We start from the raw sequence: 18040 nt of genomic DNA, 5'->3' as shown, positions 1-18040 counted from the left end.
GCATCCAATATGGAAAATCACTGGCATTGGGCATGAATGAGATAGCATGGACACAAGATAAGATGCATGGAATGTGTATATGAAATCTGTGTAGTTCGATCGATCATAAAAAATGTGAGATCGATCTCACTTGATTGATCTGAGAAACTGAGAAACTAAGTTCGATCAATCTCACTAGATCGATCTGAGAAATAGATTCGATTGATCAAACTGTGCGAAGAACATGAGCAGTCACAAATCTATGACGTGGATAGCACGGAGGTTTCACAAACAAGGTCGTGGGCCCATCAACACAACAAAGTATCAATCCTAATCACTTAATGAGGCCCATACTCCAAAAATTGAAACATATCCCAAAATATATATACATATATATAGAAAGAGCTTCAAACTTCATCAATGGAGATTTTTAACATTAAAATAGCTTAGATCTAACATTTAAAACATGTATGCATCAAATCGAAGCTTGAAATCACAAGAGGGAGGTTCGGATCTCACCGGAATCAAGAGAGAAATGGAGATGTGAAGGGGGTGAGATGCGAATCAAGATCCGAGAGGAGAGAAAGAGATTCAATGCCTGGGATACTTGCCGAAGCCTCGCTGGAGATGGAGAAGAGTGGGTGCGTAGCGGCGACGAGGGATAGGGCTTGGAAGAGGGTTAGATCAATCTGTGAAATCGATCTTCAAACCCTCAGGTTCATTTTTTAAAAAACATTCCCTTGCCAGTTCGATCGATCGAACTGAATCCTCAGATTGATCGAATTGACATCGATCTCTCCTCAAAGTATTTTTCAGAATTTTTATTTTTTTTTGAAATTTAGAAATTAAAACAAAGTCAAAATTGAAAAACAAAGAACAGAAATCGATCTCCCCAAGATCGATCACAAAATACCTTTGATCAATCGAAAATGCATAGATTTGAAGAAATGTTCGATCAATGAGACAGAGAGGCTTTGGGATACAGGTGGATGCAGGTTGGAAATTTTTCTAAGTGTTAGAACTGCAGATCGATCCAAGATGAAGTTGGATCGATCTAGGAACAAGTTCGAACGATGGGATAGAGAGCTGAAGTATGCAGGTTTTGTTCGAACCATTGGATAGAGAGTGATTTAGATGCAGGTTTGATGCAAGTGGGAAGTTCGATCAATCGAACTCATTTTGAGATCGATCGAACTTATGAAAAATGCTCAATTTCAACATAAAAGTGCATGCAATCCTAATCACAGTTCCTAGCAATGCATATGAACCCAAAGCCAATATCTAGACTTCGCAAGAATTGAAATTAAAGATAGAAAAGAGGGAGGAATAGGGTTTTGACAACCTACGAAATGTCTTGCTAGTCTTTAACGTCTCTAGCAAGACGTTGGGCTCTTTTAGCCTGGATCAAACATCTTGTAGTGCATCCCCTCCTCAGTGGGGTGATAAGTGCTTTGAACTCCACCCGACAAATGGTTCTTTAAGGAACTTGTTGGATTAAGCTCAAAAGACGTTTTCGGTCCTTGTTCAAGACAATCTTTGGGCTTCCATGCCCTTTCAAAATAAGATTTTGAGATAACTTTCTTTGGTTTCAAGGTTGAAGATGGACTTTTTGAAACTTTGGTCTCACACAAAAACTCAATTCCTTCACTTTTGATGTCATGACATTTCTCTACAACATTAATCTCTTTATGCTTGTCAAATGAATTGGGGGTTGGATTAAAAATATTCAACTTTACCTTCATATGGCCAAATGAGATCTTCATTATCTTCATCCTACAATTAATGTTAGCATTCGCGGTTGCCAAGAAAGAACGGCCAAGGATAACGGGAATTTGGCCCTTAGGATTTGGGACCGGTTCCATGTCAATGACAACGAAATCAACGGGAAAGAAAAATTTATCAATTTTAATCAAGACGTCCTCAATGATACCCCTAGGCTTTTCGATTGATCGGTCAGCAAGTTGCAAAACTACCGACGTCGGTTTCAAGTCTCCTAAGCCTAATTTGACATATATCGAGCATGAAAGAAGATTAACACTTGCTCGTAGGTCAAGAAAAACCCGATTAATGATATAATCACCAATGATGCATGTGAACTGGGGTCCTTAAACTTTGGAAGAGTGTTATGCTACAAAATTGAGCTTACTTGTTAAGACCACTTTCCTAGGTGTTTGGCTTTTGTTCTTCCTCTTTTGGGTGCACAAGTCTTTCAAGAATTTGGCATAAGCCGGAATTTGCTTGATTGCATCCAAAAGTGGAAGATTAACTTTCACTTGCCTAAACACTTCCATGATTTCATTTACTTTGGCCTTTTGCTTGTCATTTGAAATGGATCATTTTAAGGCATCCGGAAATGGAGCTTTTGGCTCAAAAACCTTTTCAGAAATTTTCTTTGAAGTCTCTTCAACACAAGAAGTTTTCAAATCATTTTGTAAATTTCTCTTTTCAAAATCACTTTTCAAATCACTTTTCAACACATTCTCATTTATATGGTCATGCACATGCAATGAAGGAGGAATATGATATGAAACGGGACGGGTGTCAACTTATGGTTGCACCGGTTCACTCTCTTCATTAGACATACCCACTTGGTTGTCCACAACCTTTTCACTTCTCAAGGTAGTCACCGCATTGATATGCTCTATTGTGTGACCTTCCGATGGGGAATGAGTCTCCACAACACATTGTTGCTTTTATGGTGTATTCAAAGGCATTTTTCCTTTCTCTTTAGCATTTAAAGTGCTAGCTATTTGCCCTACTTGGGTTTCTAGCTTTGCAATGGATTAAGAGTGAGAATGAAGTAATTGTGTGTTTGCCTCTAAAGTGCCCAAAGCGGTCAAAACTTTCTCTTCAAAAGTGGGAATTCTAACATTTCCTTGGGAATATGATTGATTGGGAAAATGAGAATTTGAAAATCGGTTTCCTTATGATTGGTATGATGATCTAAAACCTTGGGAACCCTAGCCTTGTAGTGGAGGTGGAATGAATTTCCCTTGAAAACCACCTTGGGAAGGGTTTGAGCCCTTCCCTTGGCTTTTCCAAGAGAAATTCGGGTGATTACTCCAACTAGGATTGTAATGATTGCCATAAGGATTGTTCCCTTGATTAGCAAAAATAACATTTTCTTGTTCATGATGCTCACTTTGCACATGTCCATGGGGACAATTGGAAGTTGAATGTCAAACACTTGAACAATTCATACAGGTCTCATTAGATGCATGATGAGAATGGTCAGGGAAGGAAGATACTTGATTCGCCGAGTTTTGGTTGATCAAACCTTTGAGATAATGATTTCATTTCGGCGGTAATTTCATTAGAGTGGTTGACTTGATGTAAGCCAACACTCTTCCTACCACTAGAATTTCTACCATTCTTCGAAGATAAAGTACGATGCAAAGAATTTTCACTCATGCTCTCATAAAGACGCCACACATCATCCTCATGCCTATCAATATAAGAGCCACCCATGGAAGCATCAACCATGCCCTTGTAATTATCCGATAAGCTCTCAAAGAAATATTGAACTAATTGCCATTTGGGCATGTCATGATGTGGACACTTCCTAAGTAATTCATTAAAGCTTTCCCATGCCTCATGAAATGTTTCTCCATCCCCATGTGAAAATTCCCTAATTGAAGTTCTCATGGCATTGGTCTTAGAAACCGAATAGTACTTCTTCAAGAACTTTTGTTGCATTTCTGCCCAAGAAGTTATTGAAAAAGGCCTAAGATTGTTAAACCAATATTTTGCCTTATCTTTAAGGGTGAATGGAAAAAGTTTAAGCCTTAAGACCTCTTCCGGCATGTCCGTGTATTTTACGATGTAACATACTTCAAGAAACTCATCCAAATGCTTGTAAGGTTCTTCACTTGGAAGTCCATGATAATTAGGAATCATTTAAATGGTTTGTGGTTTGATTTCATAGGTGTGCTCTAAATGGTGGCAATTGAATGCATGTGGATGCATTATATTCAGTAGGCACATAGTGATCTCTTAAAGCAAGGGGAGGATTAGCAATTGGAGGTGTAACATGGGCACCTTGATTGCCTTGAATGATGGGAGGTGGTGGAGTATAGATTGGCCTTGGCATTCCTAATGGAACTTGACCTTGTTATTGTGGTGGATGAACATATGGCCTTGGCATGCCTAATGGAACTTGCATGTTATCTTGATACACATTGGGGTGGAGGATTCCTTGTTGGTTTATGTGACCAAGGTCGTCCACATGGTCCTCATTGTGTCCTTCCATTGATGAAATGAATTGACTAGAACTACCTCTTCCCCTAGGGTTTCGAACAATGGATTCAAGATGAAAATTTAAAGGGACAAGAGTGGGTCTCAATGATCTACGACCATGCATGCATAATGTAACACAACAAGCAATGACAACAAACACTTCACCTTCACAACAAATCAACAATCAACAACCTTCCTCCACATTCAATGTTCTTATACTCCTATGCTTTAACACAATATGCAAGAAAAGTAAATTGCCTCCACGCGGGCTCACGATTTATCTAAGAATTGAAATACAAGCCTCCACGCGGGCCGACGATTTAACTAAGGGTTTAAGTAAGAAAAAGCTCACAAAGGTCCTTTAGCACTTCAACTCCAAATTTTTAGCTTTTAGCTTAGCAATTTTTTTAAATAATTTTAGCCTTTTTCCTTTGCTTGCTTAGCTCTTTTGCTTAAAATACTCTTTTGCTCACCTTATTAGCCCAATGCTCCTTGTCAAACAAAAACAAACACAATAAGTAACAAAATTGAAAACAAAGTAAAGACACGATCAAAAGAGTACTAATTCCTAATTGATTCCACAAATACGACGTTGCCAATCAATCAATCCCCGGCAACGGCGCGAAAAACTTAGTGCGTCGTCAATTCAAACCCAAAGTTTATGCAATGTGGCCAAGTTTTACATTTAGAAATTGCTACTACTACCTTTCACTAAAAATATAGCTAAGGAAAATAGGGATCGTCCTAAGGGATTAAGGTGTCGTACTAGGTTGAGGAATCAAAATTAAGGTTAGTAGGTCAAGTGATCAAAATAGTGTTTGGTTGGTTGGATTACACTATATGCAAATTAAACTAAGGTAAACAATAATGCAATAGAGAAAATAAAAGAGAGAGAGATCTTGGGGTTTAGAGATCACCATTAAGCGTAGCTTTTCTACACCCTTAATGAATGATTAATGTGGGAAAAACATGTATTGCAACAAGGGGTGTGTGTGTGTGGTTGTTTCAATAAGCATGGATGACAAATTAAGTATATATTGTCTAAACAACATGGTGGATAGCACAACATATCAAATTAAGCCATTAATCCTTTCTTTAAGCTCACAACCAAACACATCATAAGATTAAATATATATGTTACTTGCTTTCATAAATATGGAACATCAACAACAAGCATGTATTGTCCTCCCCTTTAACAACTACACTACAACTAAGCTAATGGCATGAAATTAAACTAATTAAACTAAGGGAGAGGTACAATCCATCAAGAAATGAGTATCAACCATCAAATAAACCACAAAAACATGCCATTAAGCACTGTGTCTTGACAATCTCTAGATCTATAACATCAATACACATAGACATGCATCAATAACACAATAAATAGAGACAAACACATGAACATCTATTATAGCATACATAGACATATGAATAGAATGAAATGATCAATTAGAAGCTTTAAACCATATAAATCATTGAATAAACAAGATCTCTATATATATAAGTGTCAAAACACGAATCACAATACAAATCCACTCAAAAATACATAAATCAAGAAGTAGAAAGCATGCTTAGGGCTAACTCTAGCCCCAAGAGGATGTCTAGCCACTCATGGATGATGTCCTCCAACCCTTAAGGGCAAGCTCTATGGAAGAAATCTGCTCATTGGTTGATAAAGAGTCTCCAATGGTGTCTCTAGCCTCCTCCCTTCCTTTTTCTTCCTCACTAAGTATTCTCTTCTCTAGATATGTGTATCAAAGTATATCCTCAAAAAGTGGCTCATATTCCTTATATAGGTAGGTCAAAAATCAGCCCAAATGAGCTAGGCTCGTACACCAATAATCCTCTAATGATTGGATATGAGACAACTTTTAATGAGCTGGAATTTGGATATTTCTTGGGATTTGGTAAGTTCGATCGATCGAACTTGATGTGAGATCGATCGAACATGGTTGAGATCTATAGAATTGAAGCTGGATCGATCGTCAATGGTGGCGCCTTTTTGGATAAAAATAAATCTGAGATATTTTTGGGAAAAAGATAAAAGTGGTTGGTAGGGTGGTACAACTGGATAAGATCAATCATTTGGATAAGGACAAGATGGTTCGATCAATCAGAGAATAAGGTTGGATCGATCGATCTTTGAGATTTTTGAATAGGAACAAACATGGCTCAGATCCATCTTGAAGTGCTGAGATCGATTAAAGTTGGATCGATCGAACTTTTCTTGAGATCGATCGAAGTTGATGAAATTCCACCATTTACTTCCTTTTGGTCTACTTTTCTCTTTTCTTTGATTCATCCTAGAATTGCTTCAATTATGCTCTTATTTGGCTGAGTTAGCTTATTTTAGGGGTAAGTACCTGAAAATGAAAATAATACAAAATCAATCTAAAGTGAGAAAATAAGATAGATAAAGGTCATAGAATACCTTAGCTTAAGGGGTTTAAATGTGCATTTTTCAGCGCTCATCAGGAAGAACAAAAGCTAAGCACCAAAGAAAGTGGTCTTGACCGAGCAAGTAAACTCTATTTTGCAGCATAACACTCTCCTAAAGTTTAAGGACCCTGGTTCACCTACTACTTCTTGTGTCATTGGTGACCATGTTATTAATCAGGCTCTTCTTGATTTAGGAGCAAGTGTTAACCTTCTTCCGTACTCAATATATGTTAAATTGGGCTTAGGAGACTTAAAACCAACATCGGTAGTTTTACAACTTGTTGACCGATCCATCAAAAAGCCCCGGAGTATTATTGAGGATGTATTGATCAAGATTGATAAGTTCTTCTTCTTGGTTGATTTCATTGTCATTGTCATGGAACCGGTTTTGAATCCCAAGAGCCAAATTCCCGTTATCCTTGGCCGTCCTTTCTTAGCAACCGCCAATGCCAACATAAATTGTAGAACGGGGTTAATGAAAATCTCATTTGGCCACATGAAAGTAAAGTTGAACATATTTAATCCAACCCCGAGTTCAATAAACAAACATGAAGAAGTGTGTGTTGTGGAAAAGTGTCTTGAAAATAAACTTGAAAAATATGAGTCTTTGCTTGTCAATGGAGTTTCCAAAAAGACTCCAAGGAAGAATGTTGTCTTGAAAACAAAGTTTGAAAGGGCATAGAAGCCCAAGAATTGCTCTGACAAAGGACCATCAATCTCTTTTGAGTCAAATCCAACAAGTTCTTTAGGGAACAATTTGTTGGGTGGGATTCAAAGTACTTTTCACCCCATCAAGGAGGGGATGCACAACAAGATCTTCGATCCAGGCTAAAAGAGCCCGACGTCTTGCTAGAGACGTTAAACACTAGTGCTTCGTAGGGTTTACAACCCTATTCCTCCCTCATTTCTATTTTACCTTTCATTTCTTACGAAGTCTAGATATATTCTGGGTTCATACATATTGCTAGGGACTTTGATTGAGAATACATGCACTGTTATTTTTGAATTAAGCATTTTGTGCTTGTTCGATCGATCTCAAAAGAGATTCAATCGATCGAACATCATCTCTGCATCCAATCATCTCTTTGTCCCATCGTGCGTACATTTCCTGCATATTTCAGCTCTCTGTGTATCGTGTAAACTCTATGTTCAATCGATCTAAGTGTTCCAAGATCGGTGTAGATTTTCCATAGATCGATCTGTGCCCCATACTTAGAAAAAATTTGAAACCATGAAAAATCACCTCTCTGTGTGATCGTTCGAACATGTCTACAGGTTTTTCACCTGTTGGATCGATCGAGCTTCGATTGATCTATGTTCGATCGATCTGGGTGCTCCTGTTGGCCTTTGACTTCTTGTTGAATTTAAATTTATTTCAATAAATAAATATCCAAAAATATTTTTCAAAATTTATTTTATTTTACAAAAATTCAAAAATATTTTTAATTCACCTTTTAATTTTAAAAAATATAAAAAATATAAAAATAATTTTCAAAAATACTTTGTCGTTTTATGGGTTCGATCGATCTGAGTTCCTTCATGATTGATCAGAGTTCGATCGATCTGATTCCTAAGTGATCGATAGATCTGATTCCTAAGTGATCGATCGAATAGGTTAGAAACAGTTTTTAAAAATATGACCTAAGGGTCATTTGGATCGATTTAACCATCGATCTCGACCCTTCCTTCTCTCCCACCACTGTTTCACCTTCTTCCCCACCTTTGACGAGTCTCCAGCGACATCTCAGAAGCTTCAAATCTCTCTCTCGTTGTAATGACCCGGTCATTTTCCTTCCTTTCCTTTTTCGGAAATTTTACGAATAAATTTTTTCCGTTGAATTTTATTTTCTGAGTTCGGTTACTCATCACTTAATGTCATCTTGAGTGCTCTAAAATGGTTTCTGAGACTCTTTCCTTTATATTGACAACTTCCTTTAAAGACCGAGTCATTTCCACTTTTTTTCATTTTGTGGACACTATTCACTTTTCGTCTTTTTCCCGAGAATGATTTTCTTCGCGTAACCTCAGTTTTTGTGCTCGGATTAGGTTTTAGTTTTGCATGAATCCATGATATGTTATTTCCATGATATTTATATTTTTACTTTTTGTAAAAAAGCATGCTAGTGGCTTACTTTTTCGTAAAGGGCATGGATGCATAGTTTCTTCAAAAACATTATTTATTTTTGGGGTTTTTTTGTAATTATTGAAAGTAATTATTTTATTTCTTAGGGACTTTTTTACAATTTATTTTGGAAGATATTTTCAAAAGGACCTTTTTGTAATTACCGGTAAGTGTGACAAGTGTCGCGCTCCCATTGGTCTACATGTAAGCATCTCATTGGTTAACACTTGGAAGCCTTAGATGATGACATGTGGAGGGTGGAGATTTACCCACCTGTTAGCCTAGCATTGGTGCACTTGTTGGCTTGGAAAGTTGACAAGTGTAGGCTTTAGATTAAGCCTAGAATGAACCATTGGATTAATGACAAGTGTAGGCTCCTAATTAAACTCTAGCTTTTGTGTGTGTGAGGGGATAGTGCAAGACTAGGTGTGTTTGACTTCCATTAACCAAGTGAGTGGAGGAATACACTAAAGTGTTTTAATTATTTCATTTTCCACATTAAACTTCTTCTTCCTCACTTAGAACCTTAGCCACCATTAAAGGAAACCATTAACTTAGGCTTAAAACCTTGGTTTTGACCTCCTTCCACTCATCTTAGACTCAAAAGCTTGGAACACAAAATACTTGCCTCACCTTCCTCTATATAACCCTTGAAGGAAATTCAAAAATTCATTTGTTTCCTTTGGATTCAAGAGGAACAATCCTCTTGTGAGGTAGGGGGTGATATAGTTTTTTAATCTAAGTGTTTCAATTGTTTTTATAGCTTACAATAAATTGTTTAAATGTCTTATACTTAATTTTTAAATTAATAGGTTGTAGTACCTTGCATGAAATTAAGCTAGGACATGATATTCTTGAAGGCCGTGACTTGATCTATAACTTGTATTAGTATAAAGTCATTTGGAGTTGTTTTAGAATCTAGAGATTTAATTAATTAAAATTAATTAATTTCTATTTAATTGCTCCACTTACTTAACTAAGTTTTTGAGTTGATATATGTGATTACCATGATAGTACCATTGACATATAATTATTAGGAGTCATTTGAAATTGATTTAAATTCTAGAGAAATTAATTAGTTAGTTTAATTAATTTATATTCAAGTGTTACATTCATTTAAATTGACATTTGACTTGATATATGTAATGAGTATGGTATGTTCTTTAACATATATTAAATTGAGAATATTTGAATGAGTTTGGAAAACTTTATTTAATTATTTTCTTTTATGAAATTTAATTCACCTAGTTGTACCTAGTGTAGAATTAACTTGTAACTTGATTTTAAACCATATCTTGACATGTTATTTTATATATATTAAATAGAGAATATTTGAATGAGTTTTGAGAAATTTATTTAATTATTTTCTTGGCATTGATCTTAATTTACCTTGTTGTAACTAAGGTAGAATTGGCTTGTAACTTGAAATTAAATTATGCTTTGCTATAACCATTGACATATAATATATTTAGAATTTTTGGAGTTGCTTTGTAATCTTGAGAATTTAATTATTTAATTTAGTTAAGTTCTATTTGTATGCTTTCATTGAGGTAATTAAGTATTGATGTTATATTTTTGCTTAACTTATAATTTGCAACTTGGTGTATGATTAGAAAATGATATTCCATGAGTAGAAGTTATGATTTAACTTGTTGTATACACATTATACTTATATGACATTTAATATGCCATTGTAGCTTGAAGGCCTAGATCATATCTTATGTGTATTCCATGACTTGGTTGTGCATGGTAATTGATAATGTGCATTGTGTATATGTGATATACTTGTTGCACAACTTGATGTTTTTTGGAAAGCTTGTATGGACATTGTAATATGTTAAGGCTAGAGTATGTCTCTAGTATGGGGGATGAGAGTTCCCTCTACAACATATAGTGTGCACTAGGTAGTTCTTTGCGAGTTACAAACCCGGGATCACTTGTTTCGTCATTGAGACCATATGTCCTTTGTCTTTCCGCCATTGGTTGATTTCGCATTCAATTCCTAGTTGTAATTATGGATTACTTTTAATTTGTGTTTGGATGCATGGTACTTCATTTCTTGCCTAGTATACTTGTACGCCTTGTATATCAAAAATGCTTTGTATACTTGGATTTTTATACTTGTATGCCATGTGTGTCAACATTGCTTAATATACTTAGAAATGTATACTTGAATATATATGTTGTATTCTATTTCAATATTGCTTAGCACACTTGATATGTACACTTGTATAGTAATGATTTACTTTCTAGATAACCTAGTATACTTGTGTCTTGTATACTTGTCTTAAGAGCATTTTAATATTGATTGTATACTTGTGTACATATACTTGTATATTGAATATCTTGTTGTGTGTACCGCATGCTTCTATGTTGTTTAAATTGCATGAATGATGTGATTTATGCTATGAGTACTCTAGGTAGCTTAGGATGCTCCCTGAGTCTCAACTTTAACATAGACACTAGGTGGCATGACCATTTGAGTTAAATTATAGTAACTTAATTGGTTTGTAAAACGTTAGGTCTTTGCATGCTCATGTCCTACGAGTAGCTTTATGTTACTCACCCACGTAGTGGGGACATTTTTCAGGTACCGGGATCAAGATTTGGGATTCACATCATGCTTGGATGATTTGTAGACTTGAAGATCTCATTCCTTGTAAATGTTGGCTTGAAATGCCATTTATAGCTTTATATGTCAAAGTGTGCAAATTTGATTCTATTGATGTAATGTGTACATAAGTACACTCTTTACAATGTATTTGACATGTATGAGATGAGGCTATAGGCCAATGACATCTAATTTGTATTATATGCATTTTCACTTTCAAGGTTTATTATGAAAAAAATAGAAAAAATGCTAAGTCATTATCTCACCATGATTGCATCGGGTGTGGGAATTCCATTTTTATTCTTCCATAGGGTTTTATTAATCATGTTTGAAGTGTGTCCAAGGGTTAAAAGGTAATTTGACTCTATTTTATATTTTTGGATTTCAAATTTTCCATTTTAAGTCCATTTTTCTCATTTTTTACCGTCGGGGGGTCGGGTTTTGAGTCGGGGCTTCTCGGGAGCCGCGGATGTGACGACCCTGGTTTTTAGGCCAGCGTGTCCTGTGATGAACTGAAGATTGACCCGATAACGGATTGGATATGCAGAAGCGAAAACAGAAAATAAGACTCTAAGAAGTCAAAGTGACCTTCCATGAGGTCGTGGAATTCAACAAGAACTGATGCGGAAGCAAAAGATCAAAAATATGACAAATAAGCCCCTAGGGGCAAAATAATCATTTCTAAAAACTATAGATTCAGGTGCTACCGAGCACACCGCTAGACGGACAACGAAAAACTAATCAAGATGGACTTAAGAATCGCATGATTCGTAGTCCAGACGAAGGAGAAACGACATGATGACGAAAAACGGACACTTAAAGATTTAAGGGCAAACTGGTAATTATCCAAAAATATCCGGGTATAACCGAGCACACAGTTGGATAGACAACAAAAAATTAATCAAGTTCAAAAAAAAATTCACTTGAATCGGAGTCTAGACGAAGGAGAAAAGCCCAAAAGAAGAATTGACGTCGCGGCGGCCCGACAAGGGGCCATGACAGCCCCATGCGCACGCCCATGCGTGCGCCCATGCATGGCGCGCATGCTTGGTGCACCATGGCTGGCAGTAGCCCATAAAGCTACTGTGTGGTTTTTTTCCAGAAAATTCCAGAACAGAGGCTGAATTTGGAGGCCTAGATGAATTTTTTTGCAAAAACACAAAGAAAAAACCCCCCTCAAATGGCCAAAATTGAGTTTTCTACGTGACTCGCGTGAGAATTAAAAAAAACCTCACTGAAAAATGGCCAAAATGCCCTCCCAAGAAATCTGGTCAAAAGAGCTAAAAAGCCGCTAAAATGAAACTGGAAGCTGAAACTTCACGAGGGATTTCCAGTACCAAGATGATGTTTTCTGGAAAAACACGAAGAAGAAACCCCCCCTAAAATCACATTTTCTAAGTGACCATATTGAAAGAAGAAAATAAAACTGATGTGAAAACTCTATAATGCCCCTAGAACAGATTATGCAACAAAATTGAAAAATGGTTCCATAGGAGGCTCAAATCACAAAGGAAAGGGTTTTTTCCAGAAACGATCATGCATGTAGACATAAATGGTGATTTTGAGTGCGTGGGAATGGTCCGTGGCTCCCGAAAATGGCTAAGTCAAAATTCGACCCCTCGATGGCCAAAAAGGCGAAAATGAACTTGAAATTGAAAATATGGAAACCAAAATTGACAAATGATTTCAAATTACCGTTTGGCCCTTGGCCACACTTCAAACATGATTAATGAGACCCTACGAAAGAATAAAAATGAAATTCCCACACCCGATGCAAAAGTTATGACACAATGTCTGCGCATTTTTCAACATTTTCATATTAAGCCTTGAAAACGAAAGTGCATAGAAAGCAAGATACATGTCATTAGCTTCCGGCCTTATCTCATACATGTCAAATACATTTTAAAGAGTGTACTTATGTACACATTACAAAAATAGAATCAAATTTACACATTTTGACATATAAAGCTATAAATGGCATTTCAAGCCAACATTTACAAGAAATGATAACTTCAAGTTTACAAATCATCCAAGCATGATGTGAATCCCGAATCTTGATCCCGGTACTTGAAAAATGTCCCCACTACGTGGGTGAGTAACATAAAGCAAATCGTAGGAGATGAACATGCATCGACCTAGCATTTTACAATTTTATCATCTTAAAGTGAAACATGTTAGAGGGGCTCATGCCACCTAACGTCTATGTCAAAGTGAGACTCAGGGATCATCCTAAGCTACTCATGCAACTGAAATGAACTACGATATACAAGTATATATGCTCAAGTACACTAAACTGTATTAAAACATGATACACGACATTCAAGTACACATGCTCACAAGTACACTAAATCATGTTAAACGGGATAAACAATATGTAGCATACATACACAAGTATAAGATATATGTATAGAGTACTCATAAATCAAGTATACAAACACAAGTATACTAAGCTAAACACATACGCACAAGACAAGTATACATGGCACAAGTATACAAAAATGAAATCCGCACACACAAGACAAGCATACTAAGCATAAATACACTAAATAGAGTTTAGATACACCAACAAGGATACAAGTTCAAGTATACAATTTCAAGTATACTAAATGAGATCAAAATACATAGGCAAGCACCAATTCTCAAGTTACAAGTAATCCATGATTAACAACTTGAAATTGAATGCGAAATCAAAGTAGAAAGACTAGGACATGTGGTTACTAGACCAAGCAAGTGTTTCTGGGTAATTACGACCCACAAGGCACTACCTAGTGCGCACATGCATAAGTTATTTCGGGCAATTACGACCCACAAGGTACTACCTAGTGTGTACTTATGATTTAGAAGACTCTTGTCTCCGCACTAGAGCCAAACCCTAGCCATCACGTGAAATATGTCCTTACAAGCTTTCCAAAATCAATAAGTCCAAAACTTATACAAAAATTAATAAGTTAGACCAAACTTATACCAAATCCACTAATGCATAAAACTATTTACCATGCACAAATAAGGTTGAATCCACACAAACCATGTCCTATAATTGAAGTCTAGATAGCATATGACATGTTAAGCCTCCAAGATGCAATTTATATACCAAATAAGAATATTTTACAACAATTGAACTACATTACCACACTAAGCCACAAGTACTAAATAAGTCTCAATTTAGTAACTAGCTTCCAAGGTAAACAATTGTAATATTCTAATAAGTTATACACCTACACAAGATATATCTAAACAAGCTATGCAAGTCAATGATATTCGATATCATGCTAAGTCCAATTACCTTTTCAAGAGGTCTCAAGTACTAATTCTACATCAAATTAGTAACATGCTCACAAGGTGATTAAATAGATTACATTTCAAGGGATTGTCAACCTATTACCTCTAATATCAATTTATGTGACCAACACACTTAAAATAAAATTAATTAAGCTCATTAATTAATTTTTCTCTAGATTTTCAAACATATCCAAATGTCCTCAATTTAATATATGTTAAAGAACTCACCAAGGCCTACTTTAATATCACATTACAAGTTAGTTTCACGCTTGATACAACTATGTGAATTAATCTTTCACAAAAGATAAATATTAAATAAGTTTTGCAATTATTACTCAAATGCTCCAAATTTAATATATGTTACACAACTCACCAAGGCCTAATTTACTAACATGCCACAATTAAATCCTAAACAAAGAAAATAAAAAAATTAAATTCTAAAAACTTGAACAAGGCATGCTCACAAGTTGTATATGCTTATAAAACAATCAATACAACAATAATATAAACCTAATACATCCCCTACCTCAATTTGAGATGAAAATCTCAAAAGTCCACTGAAAAAAAAGTGCTCCGAATCCGACGATACCGAAGGGTTTTGTCGGGGACAACACGATCTACATGAACCCACAAGAAGCCCCATCAAAATCACAACTTGACTTCAAACTTGAACTCAAAATTTGGCCAAAAACGGATTCTAATAAGGGTGAAAGAAGCGCGTAGTCAACACGAACACAAAACGCAAAGGCCCTACTATGTTCTGACAAAGAAATGAAGTTCAAATGAGGAAAGAGAAGGTGGAAGCCTCCCTTGGGCTGCCATGGAAGCTTCAGGTCGTGCAAGAGAGTGGGGAAGATGAAAAAATAAAATATCTCATCCCCCTTTTATAGAAACCTCAAAAAGTGCCCCGAACGGGCCCTGCCGGGTCCGGAAAAGTGAAATTTGAGCAGACATGTTCAAATGATGAAACTCTATGAACAAAAAAGATTCAAAATGAGAAAATAAGAATAATGGAAGAAACGGCGTAAAAACTGAGTCCCAAGCAGAAAGTTATACCCCAAACAAGTTTGGCACAAATTGGGGCCAGAAACCCTGAAACTGGAAAACATCGACCAGAATGGACTTCTAAGAGTTTATGACTCGATAAAAAGTGAAAATGAATCCCGTACGAGGATCCAGGCTCAAAACAAGATAATTTACAACAACTTTCATTAATTGCACAATGGCCCCCACAAAAAGGGTTAACTGTAAAATTGCTCCAGAATGAAAATATCTTCCAAAAGATATTTTCTTAGATACCCCTGAAATAAAATATCTTCAAAAGATATTTATGAAAAACACCCCAAGAAAAGAAATTAATTTCAAAGAATTATTCATCCATGCCCCTATGGACACCGGGAGCAACTAGAGTAGTTTCCTGCAAAAGTAAAGATACGTATTTCGTGGAAACCACTCACGATAAAGATACGTTAAGTCAAAAACCAACTCCGAGCACAAGAAATGAGGTTTTGCCAATAAAGTGACAAAGGGGGAAAAGACGAAATAGGGAAAAGGACAAAAAAGGAATAAGGACAAAAAAGTGAATAGTGTCGAAAAACGAAAATTGTGGAAATGACTCGGTCCTCAAAGGAAGTTGTCAATCCAAAGGAAAGAGTCTCCAAAACCATTTTCGAGCACTTGAGATGATACTAAGTGACGAGAAACTGAACTTAGAAAAGGAATTTCAACGAAAAAATTTCATCCGTAAAATTCTAAGGAAAAAGGAAAGGAAGGAAATGACCGGGTCATTACAACCTGCCCTCCTTAAAGAGATTTCGTCCCCGAAATTAGGAACATTCCCAGAAGAACCGAAGAAGGACCGTACACAAGGTCACACGAAAGAACAGATCATAAAGTACCTAAGGACAACTCCAAAGGTCTCAAAATCAACGAAAAGACACGAAACCGTGAATAGTGAGACACCTCTCCAACGAATTGACATACTAACCCAATGTCAACCACCCAAAAGAGATCAAGGCAACTACATAACTAAACAAGGAACACAACCAGAAGTAGCATGGCAGCATAAATACTAACTAGAACCCGCCCATAACGTACCCAAGGTGTGGTAGCATCCACAGTGTCAAGTGCCCGCCCACACTCACATTACTAGCTAGGTAACGCAAGGTAGCATCGACGGCAACTAGCACTCGCCCACACACAACCTGTACGGTAGCATGACAGTATAATGACATCAATGTCAAACAATCATTACCAAAAGCACCACGAAAACCAGGCATTCTGTGAGAGTTGCGATATGGTCTAAAATGTCCGGCCGGACCATTCTGGCCAATCCAAAACTCTAACAACAATGTCATAGGCACTGCTACGCTTAAGGCCTTAAATCCTCAATACTAAAAAAACTTATCACCCCAAGTCTCAAAATACAGTTGTCAACCATACCAGTCACGAATCCAAAGCATGACAAGTCTATGCCTTCAAGCCAATGGATCAGACTTTATAAATCAAATAACATCATCATTGCCTTAGTCACAATGACTCCTAACAAGACAATGCACCCAAAATCCTTCACGTCATGCTAAAGCTGACCTACTACAAGGCTACGCCTAAGAATCAAGACATCGGATCAATCTCACACACACAATCCCGACAACCAAGGTTATACAACCCCAAGTACAGTACAGGAATAATAAAAGAAATGAACTAATTAGGCAATTAGTCATGAAACATATATATATCTATACAAGTATACATTCACAAGTATACTAAGAAATATCAAAATGGAAATACAATATATGTATATGCACAAGTATACACTCTACAAGTATACTAAGCAGTACTAAATCCATGGTAGACACGTATACGGCTCAAGTATACTAAACCAAAACGAAATGAAATAAGCAACGTACAAGCATACTAGGTACAAGTATACTAAACGTAATGAAAATCTATGCACCAAACAACTAAACACATAGTGTACAAGGGCACTTAAGTATGCTACCTACCACATAGGGGTCAAGCATCAGAGACACGCTACACATCACCTATGACGCTAGCATGACAAGCAGATATAGTAAATGAAAACACATCACCTATATCATCACATAACTACCAAATAGTCACATCCCCTAACATATTTCAAAGGCATGCACAAAACAACAAGGCATATAAACATGTAGGAATGACTATGCGAATAACAATCCCGCAAAATCACAAGCAAGAAGGGATGAAATGCCTCTCAGAAGAACAAACTCACTAAAGTGAATCCCAAAACCCAGATGAGTCCAATCCCTCACAGCAAGGAATTGATCATCTCCTAGAATGAACACTAAGGTTCCCGAAACAAAGTGTCTACAAGTCTTTCCCAAGACTGG

At 36.5% G+C, this 18040-nt stretch overlaps 1 pseudogene; it reads left to right on the top strand.

Moving 5' to 3' along the window:
- The first annotated feature begins 3520 nt into the window (after positions 1-3520).
- LOC132310636 (small nucleolar RNA R71) lies at positions 3521-3619 on the top strand (annotated as a pseudogene).
- The last annotated feature ends 14421 nt before the right edge of the window (positions 3620-18040 follow it).

Source organism: Cornus florida, unplaced genomic scaffold (genome assembly GCF_030987335.1).
Source record: "Cornus florida cultivar Cherokee Brave unplaced genomic scaffold, ASM3098733v1 CherokeeBrave_3.0.0_Hap2_Chr05, whole genome shotgun sequence".
NCBI lineage: Eukaryota > Viridiplantae > Streptophyta > Magnoliopsida > Cornales > Cornaceae > Cornus > Cornus florida.
This window is presented reverse-complemented; position numbering and strand designations above follow the sequence as displayed.